At 47.9% G+C, this 9562-nt stretch overlaps 2 long non-coding RNA genes across 2 annotated transcripts; one reads left to right on the top strand and one right to left on the bottom strand.

The window, feature by feature from the left end:
• Positions 1 to 316: 316 nt before the first annotated feature.
• Positions 317 to 1476, bottom strand: LOC140421547 (uncharacterized). Its single transcript, XR_011946900.1, has 2 exons — positions 1215 to 1476; positions 317 to 549 (listed from the first exon to the last, which is right to left on the bottom strand). It is a non-coding gene; the product is annotated as an uncharacterized lncRNA (long non-coding RNA).
• On the top strand, positions 1477 to 8905 carry LOC140421536 (uncharacterized). The gene is made up of 2 exons (XR_011946889.1): positions 1477 to 1708; positions 3128 to 8905. It is a non-coding gene; the product is annotated as an uncharacterized lncRNA (long non-coding RNA).
• The last annotated feature ends 657 nt before the right edge of the window (positions 8906 to 9562 follow it).

Below are 9562 nucleotides of genomic sequence, written 5' to 3'. Positions count from 1 at the left end.
CTGCGTTGATGCATTTCCTGTTCAGAAGGGTAACTGAATCCCTTCCAACAGTCCCCACATTTTCACAGTTTCTCCATGGTGCCAGTGTCCTTGTGTCTCTCCAGGTTGAATGACAAGTTGAACTATCGTCCACATGCAGAACACATGTACGGTTTCTCCCCACTGTGAATGGTGTGGTGGTTTTTCTGTCTGTGTAACTGGTTAAATCACTTTCGACAGTCAGTTCACTGGAATACTCACTGTGTATGTGTGTCTCGGTGCTTTTCCAATCACACTTATGTTTAAAATCTTTTCCCACAAACTGAACAGACAAACATTACTCCTTCCACATTCAAAGACCAATGATATTCAGGTTCTAAAGAATTGAGAGACTATGTCAGATCTTGATGTTTGGTTCGAGTATTCTGTCAGTCAATCTTCTGCTTCTAATATCCCGGCCCTGGGTAACTGTCCGTGTGGAGTTTGCACATTCTCCTCATGTCTGCATGGGTTTCACCTCCACAAACCAAAGATGTGCTGGTTAGGTGGATTGGCCACGCACAATTGCCCCTTAATTGGAAAAAAGAAAAATAATTAGCTGCTCAAAATTTTTAGTGGGCAGCACAGTAGCACAAGTGGATAGCACTGTGGATTCACAGCACCAGTGTCCCAGGTTCGATTCCCCGCTGGGTCACTGTCTGTGCGGAGTCTGCATGTTCTCCCCGTGTCTGCGTGGGTTTCCTCCGGGTGCTCCGGTTTCCTCCCAGTCCAAAGACGTGCAGGTTAGGTGGATTGGCCATGATAAATTGCCCTCAGTGACCAAAAAGGTTAGGAAGGATTATTGGGTTAGGGTGGAAATGAGGCCTTAAGTGGGTCGGTGCAGACTCGATGGGCCGAATGGCCTCCTTCTGCACTGTATGTTCTATGTTCTAATATCCTGTAAAAGGAGTTTACAAAAGCCATCACTGTCAGTCTAGGATAGAAATTCTGAACAGACAATTCTAATATCTCTGGAACATTTTTTCCTCTCTTGTTTCCCCAAAGCTGTAAATCTCCGCCCCACACACTCTCCCTCCTCCCTGGGCTGAAATCCAAACCCATTCCACCATCTTTTTCCTCCACTCCCAGTTTTCTCCCTCCCTCTCCTCTGCCTGGGTTCAGTTCTCCAGCTCCTGTCTGCAGACTGACAAAAAAAATCAATGGGTCTTATTGGGCGGTTTGGGGCCTCCACTCACCCGCCTGAGTCCAGCTTGATACCCGCACTGCGCATGCTCCAGCTCACAATGGCAGCGATTGATGGCATGTGCCGACCAAGAGGAAGAGGGCAATCCAGGTCTGGTTTTACCAGGCCGACCGGACGCCATCTTGAGAAAGGAAGTCGGGTCTTTTGTGCTTGGAGCAGAGCGCTGCGGCGGCCATCTTTGTTAGGGATGAAGGATTGGGCGGGGATTCCTGCCCGGTGACAGAACCCGGGTCACTCGGGCGACCGCCACCACCTTGGGAATGGAAGTCGGGTCTTTTGTTCGCGGAGCGGAGCGCTGGTGCGGCCATCTTAGTATTGGAAGAGGAAGTGGTGGGGTTTCCATTCTGGTGACAAGGCCCCGGGTCACCCGGCGGCATCTTGTGGCGGGATTTTCTATCCGGGTCTTTAGTGAAGGACACTAAGCTGGAGCTGAGGTTGAAAAGTGTTCAGAGGAAGGTCTGAAATCAGATTTACAGCCAGATATCAGTAAGAACCACAAAGTTCACATTCAGTATGTTTGGAAAGTACAATCATAATGCTGCAAACACTCAGTTCTGAAGAATCAAGATTGCATTGGAAATGTTAACTCTCTCTCTTCACAGAAGCTGCCAAACCTGCTGAGGATTTCCACAACTTTCTGTTTTCACTTCACATTTCCAGCTTCCGCAGTGTTTTACTCAAATTATTATGTTTCTGAAATTTTGTTACATAACCTGTTAAGAGTAAAACAATTGTCACCATTTAAATGTCCAAATCAGTGATATTTATTTAACTGAGCTTGGGCTGTTTCGGAGCAATGTCAGAAATCGCTTCACAGAAAATATAGTGAAATCTGGAATTCTGTCAGTAGAAAATTTAAAAAACTGAGACTGATTGAAGTTTGTGAGGCGAGAGTATTAAGGGTTATAAAATGAAGGGAGCTGGGTGGGCTGAACAGACACATCAGGCATCTGCACGCTGTGGCTTAATGTCTGTGGTTGAACTGATTGTGGTTTTGTTTTAATAATCTTTATTGTCACAAGTAGTCTTACATTTGCACTGCAATGAAGTTAGTGTGAAAAGCCCCCCAGTCGCCACATTCCGATGCCTGTTCGAGAACACTAAGGGAGAATTCAGAATGTCCAATTCACCTAACAGCATGTCTTTCGGGACTTGTGGGAGGAAACCGGAGCACACAGAGGAAACCCACGCAGACACAGGGAGAACGTGCAGACTCCGCACAGACAGTAACCCAAGCCGGGAATTGAACCTGGGACCCTGGTGCTGTGAAGCAACAGTGCTAACTGCTGTGCTCCTGTGCTACCCCTTAATTGGAAGAAAGGAAAGCTCCCTGATCAGTCCTGACTTCCTATTTCATTGGCAATCCCTTGGGACCGTGAATAACTTGTTTCCGCTCCGAATCGATGAGTTCTGAGGTGGCTTGGCAGGGGATTTACCCTGGAAACCGGCTGCCATTGGTTGTGGAGTGAGATGCATGCAGATACGGAGAGAATATTCAAACTCCACACAGACTGTGACTCGGGGCCGGGATCGAACCCGGGTCTTCGCCGCCTTGGAGCAGCAGTGCTAACCACTTGTGGAGCTTGGGGAGTCTTGTCCAGCCAGCAGGGTACATGTGTGGCTATCTTAGTGAAGGGATGTTGGGTAGGTGGGCTTCAGGCCCGTGACCTGGAGAGAAAATGATGGACTCATTGATTTTATTCTCAGTCTGCAAACAGAAGCTGGAGAACTAAACCAAGTCAGAGAAGTGGGAGATAGAAAACTGGGAGTGGAGGAAATAAACTTAACTGGATTCTGTATTGGGAAGAGGGTTGGGGATCAAAAATGTTCCACTGAAACTGGAATTTCTGTTTCAAATTTCTATCCAGGACTTACAATAATGACATTTGTCAACTCCTTTTACAGGATAGAAGTGGATTCAAGATCTGACAGAGCCATTTGATGCATCAGGATTTTGATATGGAAGGAGAAATGTTTGTCTGTTCGGTGTGTGGGAAAAGATTTCAAACATCAGTGTGACTGGAAAAGCACTGAGAGACACATACATATACCCGAGTGAGAGTGTGCCAGTAGGTGGACTGTGGAATGAGTTTTAACCAGTTGCAAAGCTTGAAAAATATTCACAGCGGGAGAAACATGTGTCTGTGTGGATGAAGATTTAACTGATCTTTCACCCTGGAGAGACACAAGGACTCTGGCACCATGGAGAAACGGTGGAAATGTGCGGACTGTGGGAAAGGGTTCAATTGGCCATCCCAGCTGGAAACTCATCGACGCAGTCACACTGGGGAGAGACCATTCACCTGTTCTATGTGTGGGAAGGGATTCAGAGAGTCATCCAACCTGCTGCAACACCAGCGAGTTCACAGTGACCTGAGACCTTTTAAATGCCCAGGCTGCGGGAAGTGCTATAAAAGTTCTGGGGACCTGATGTCCCATAAACGTGTTCACACCGACGAGAGACCATTCGAATGCTCTCACTGTGGGACTGGGTTCAGGAAATCATCTGAACTGACTGTACATCAGCGAATTCACACTGGGGAGAGGCCGTTCACCTGCTCCATGTGTGGGAAGGGATTCATTAATTCATCCAACCTGCTGAGACACCAGCGTATTCACTCCAATATGAGAACTTATAAATGTGCTGACTGTGAGGAGAGCTTTAAAAGCAGCGACAATCTGCTGAGACATCGACGCACTCACAGTGGAGAGAGGCCATTTATCTGCTCTGTGTGTGGGAAGGCATTCACTCGATCAGCCGCATTGCTGACACACCAGCGAGTTCACAGTGGAGAGAGGCCATTCTCGTGCTCTGTGTGTGGGAAGGGATTCACTTGTTCATCCCACCTGCTGAAACACCAACGCACTCACACTGGAGAGAGGCCGTTCACCTGCTCCGAGTGTGGGAAGAGATTCACTGCTTCATCCCACCTGCTGACACACCAACGCACTCACACTGGGGAGAGACTTTTCACCTGTCCAGTGTGTGGAAAAGGATTCACTCAGTCGTCTAACCTGCTGACACACCAACGGGTTCACAGGTGAAAGCAGAGATTGGATTCTTGTTTATTGCTGCTGTAATCACATTGAGGATTGAATGTGTGGGTTAATCCTGAGGTGTGTAAGAAATGTGTCCCAGCCGCTCTCTCTCGGGTTCAGAGCTCCGAGACACGGAACACAAGCTCCTTTACAACTGTGTTCAGAGTCAGGGAGAGCAATGGTGAATGCTGGAAACCTGCTGTCAGATCAGAGATTGGTGTAAAACTGGGATCTGTTCCTGACTGAAAGTGAAACAGCAGCTTTAAGTTTATAATCTGAAACTTTAACATCATAAAATGTCCCAAGCTGTTTCACAGGTTATTAAATGTTTGATCAGGTGGCATGTGGCACAGTGGTTAGCACTGGGACTACAGCACTGAGGAGCTGGGTTTGAATCCCAGCCCTGGGGTCACTGTCTATGTCGAGTTTGCACATTCTCCCCCCACAACCCAAAGATATGCAGGGTAGGTGGATTGGCTACGCTAAATTGTCCCTTAATTGGAAAAAAAATAATAATTGGGTGCTCTAAATTTATTTTATATAAATAAAACGTTTGATCAAAGGGATAGATTTTCAGAAGTATCTTAAAAGGAGGAGAGAAGTTTGGGGAAGGTATTCCGGATCTCGGCAGCTGAAAGCACGGCTGCCAATGGTGGAGGGATGGATGTGGGTGGGGGATGAGGAAGGTGTCAGTAATTGGAGCAAGTAATTAGAAAAGCTAATAAAATGTGATTGTTGTGATTATTGAGGTTAAGCTGCAGCTGAACAGGGCACAGAGAGACCCCAGCAGCAGCATTGTGAACAGTACTGAGAGACCCCAGCAGCAGCATTGTGAACAGTACTGAGAGACCCCAGCAGCAGCATTGTGAACAGTACTGAGAGACCCCAGCAGCAACATTGTGAACAGCACTGAGAGACCCCAGCAGCAACATTGTGAACAGCACTGAGAGACCCCAGCAGCAACATTGTGAACAGTACTGAGAGACCCCAGCAGCAACATTGTGAACAGCACTGAGAGACCCCAGCAGCAACATTGTGAACAGCACTGAGAGACCCCAGCAGCAACATTGTGAACAGCACTGAGAGACCCCAGCAGCAACATTGTGAACAGCACTGAGAGACCCCAGCAGCATCATTGTGAACAGCACTGTGAGACCCCAGCAGCAACATTGTGAACAGCACTGAGAGACCCCAGCAGCAACATTGTGAACAGCATTGAGAGACCCCAGCAGCAACATTGTGAACAGCACTGAGAGACCCCAGCAGCAACATTGTGAACAGCACTGAGAGACCCCAGCAGCAGCATTGTGAACAGCACTGAGAGACCCCAGCAGCAGCATTGTGAACAGCACTGAGAGACCCCAGCAGCAACATTGTGAACAGCACTGAGAGACCCCAGCAGCAGCATTGTGAACCGCACTGAGAGACCCCAGCAGCAGCATTGTGAACAGCACTGAGAGGCCCCAGCAGCAACATTGTGAACAGCACTGAGAGACCCCAGCAGCAACATTGTGAACAGCACTGAGAGACCCCAGCAGCAGCATTGTGAACAGCACTGAGAGACCCCAGCAGCAACATTGTGAACAGCACTGAGAGACCCCAGCAGCAACATTGTGAACAGCACTGAGAGACCCCAGCAGCAGCATTGTGAACAGCACTGAGAGACCCCAGCAGCAACATTGTGAACAGCACTGAGAGACCCCAGCAGCAACATTGTGAACAGCACTGAGAGACCCCAGCAGCAGCATTGTGAACAGCACTGAGAGACCCCAGCAGCAACATTGTGAACAGCACTGAGAGACCCCAGCAGCAACATTGTGAACAGCACTGAGAGACCCCAGCAGCAGCATTGTGAACAGCATTGAGAGACCCCAGCAGCAGCATTGTGAACAGCACTGAGAGACCCCAGCAGCAGCATTGTGAACAGCACTGAGAGACCCCAGCAGCAACATTGTGAACAGCACTGAGAGACCCCAGCAGCAGCATTGTGAACAGCACTGAGAGACCCCAGCAGCAGCATTGTGAACAGTATTGGTCTCCTTACTGAAGGAAATATGTAAATGCAGTAGAATCAGAATCAGTTCAGAGATGGTTCACGAGACGGATTCCAGGAATGGGCTGCTTGCCTTCTGAGGAAAGGTTGGAGAGGTTAGGTTTATATCTACTGGTGTTTAGAAGAGTAAATGGCAAATTGGTCGATCCTTTCAGATCCTGAGTTTTACTGGGTGGGTGTGGTGAGGATGTTTCTTGTCGGAGAATCGAACTCAGGGTCACTATTTAAAACAGGAGTCACTCATTTAAGATGGAGCTGAGGAGATTTTATTTCTCTCCGTGGGTTGAGAGTCTCTGGAACCCTCACCTTCAAAAGGCAATAAAAGCAGAATCTTTGAATATCTTTAAGATACAGTTAGATATGTTCTTGATCAACATGGAGATGAAAGTTTATCCAGGAGTGGGCAGGAATGTGGGGTTGAGGTTACAATCGGATCAGTCATTATCTTATTGAATGGCGGAGCAGACTCAAGGGGCCGAGTGGCCAACTCCTGCTCCTATTTCATATGTTTGAAGAATTGGAGGCTGTAGGAGTTTCCAGAGACTGTGTCATGGAGAGAGTGGCTGCCTCCATGGTGTCCTCAAGCCCCCTGTTTACCCTGCCTGCCTATGATGACAGGCCCGGAGCTAAGGGTTTCACCGGCCACTATCGTATGAGTGGGAGTCAGGGCAGATCATGAGGCAGGGCTTCTTCCCCAGTGCCAGGCCCAGGTTACCCAGCTAACCGGCTGCCATCTTGGCATGAGTGGCCACCTTTGTGAGGAAAGAGGGAGTGGGCGGGACTTCAGAAACACACTGGTCTGAGCAGCATTTTAAAACAGAATTCACTTCCTCAGAGAGCAGGGCGGCTGGGTCACCGGCTGAGTTAGTAACTCTGATATTTGATCCACTGGGCAGTCATAGGTTATGGGGACGGGGAGAGAAGTGGAATGAAGGGCAGAATCAGATCAGCCTGAGGGGCTGAATGGCCCACGCTGTTGCCATTTCATATGACCTTATAAAGCTGGCACTGTTCAGCGAGCGGGGCAAGTGTGTGACCATCTTGGTGAGGGAACAGAGTGCGTGGAGTTTCAACAACCCAGTGACCAGCGGAGAAAATGATTGAAGGAGAGTTTGTGAGACGGAGTTAAATGGGAATCAAGAGAGGAAAAAAATACCGAACAGAAACGAGAATTGTCTGCTCTGAATTGCTGCCCTCTACTGACAGTGGGAACTTCTGTACAATTCCTTTTACAGGGAAATGGAAATTGCTTATTGTCACGAGTAGGCTTCAAATGAAGTTACTGTGAAAAGACCCGCCACATTCCAGCGCCTGTTCGGGGAGGCTGGAACGGGAATTGAACCCGCGCTGCTGGCCTTGTTCTGCTTCACAAGCCAGCTGCTCAGCCCACTGTGCTAAACCAGCCCCATATCAGAAAGGTATCAGAAAGGGAGGATTTTAAGATCTTTAAGAGTCATGCTACTCATCAGGACTTGAATATCATCGACTTGCAATGTGGAAGGAGAAATATTTGTCTGTTCTGTCTGTGGGAAAGGATTTGAAACATCAGTGTGACTGGAAAAGCACTGAGACGCACATACCCGAGTGAGTGTTCCTGTGAACGGACTGTGGAAAGAGATTTAACCAATAACACAGCCTGAAAAAACATCACACCATTCACAGCAGGGAGTAATCCCAGGTTTCCTCCAACCAGGAGAGACACAAGGACACCGGGACCATGGAGAAACTCTGGAAATGTAGAGATTGTGGGAAGAGATTCAGTTACCATCACAGCTGGAAAACCATTGACAGTCACACCGGTAAAAGGAAAATTATCTGCTCCGTGTTTCTCAGTCATTCTCCCCCAGTCACACCAGCTAGTTCACGCTGAGGAGACCTTTCAGCTGAATTTCCTGTGAAAGAGGTTCAGGTGTTCATCTAACCTCACTGCACACCAGCAAATTCACACTGGGAAGAGACCGTTAAACTGCTGTGTGTGTGGGATGGGATTCACTCAGACAACTACTCTGCTGATACATCAGTGAGTTCACACTGGGGAGAGACCGTTAAACTGCTCCGTGTGTGGGAAGAGATTCACTCAGTTAAACAACATGCAGAAACATCAGTAAAGTCACTAGTGAGAAGACATTCATATGCTCGGTCTGTGGGAATGGATTCAGTCACTCATGTAACCTGCTGACACACCAGTGTATTCACACTGGAGAGAGGCCGTTCGCCTGCTGTGTGTGTGAAGGGATTCACTCAGTCACAACACCTGGTGACACACCAGAGAATTCACACCGGGGAGAGGCCGTTCACTTGCTCAGTGTGTGGGAAGGGATTCACTTGGTCACAATACCTGGTGGCACACCAGCAGGTACATAAGTGACTGTGGTGTTGGGATTCTGCTGTTAATCACATCCAGGATTGACAGTCTGACAATATTTACTTTCTTCCTTCTAATGTTAACTGGCTGGAGTTTAATATTCCAGATATATCGCTGCTTTTTGTAATGGCAGTGTCCATTTTAAAAGCATCATCTGTGATCTTACTCCTCAATTCAAGAACTTCCAAAGGAACAGTGAACAATAAAATTATTAATTTTTACTCCACTCCTGAATTAGTCTTTTGTATAAACTCTACAATTCAGTGGCTGAACGCTTCCTCTGATTAACATCTTCAATTAGAAAATGCTGTGGGAACGGTAGCACAGTGGTTAGCACAGTTGCTTCACAGCACCAGGGAGCCAGGTTAGATTCCTGGCTTGGGTCACTGTCCGTGCGGAGTCTGCATGTTGTCCTGTGTCTGCATGGGTTTCCTCCGGGTGCTCCGGTTTCCTCCCACAAGTCCTGAAAGACGTGCTGTTAGGTGAATTGGACATTCTGAATTCTCCCTCAGTGTACCCAAACAGGCGCCGGAATGTGGCGACGAGGGGCTTGTCACAGTAACTTCATTGCAGTGTTAATGTAAGCCTACTTGTGACAATAAAAGATTATTTTATTTTTAAATATTTTCCTGTTAAGAGTTCCTTGACAAAACAGAACATGGTTAAAAAAAACTCACAGAAAGTTACTTGAGGATCAAAGACAACCAGAGTAACAGGATGTTCACAATGTTCTGGGTCCCAAATGGATTCCCTTCAGCTCCTCTCTACCCTGTTCCCGTGACTTCCCGCTTTGGATACAGGGGCGCTGAACCCTGGGGGTCACATCACCATCAGCCCATCACCGTTCCAGCCCCTGCCCCTGATTGGCTGGAGGTCCAGTTCC

Source organism: Scyliorhinus torazame, chromosome 5, assembly GCF_047496885.1.
Source record: "Scyliorhinus torazame isolate Kashiwa2021f chromosome 5, sScyTor2.1, whole genome shotgun sequence".
Lineage (NCBI taxonomy): Eukaryota > Metazoa > Chordata > Chondrichthyes > Carcharhiniformes > Scyliorhinidae > Scyliorhinus > Scyliorhinus torazame.
This window is presented reverse-complemented; position numbering and strand designations above follow the sequence as displayed.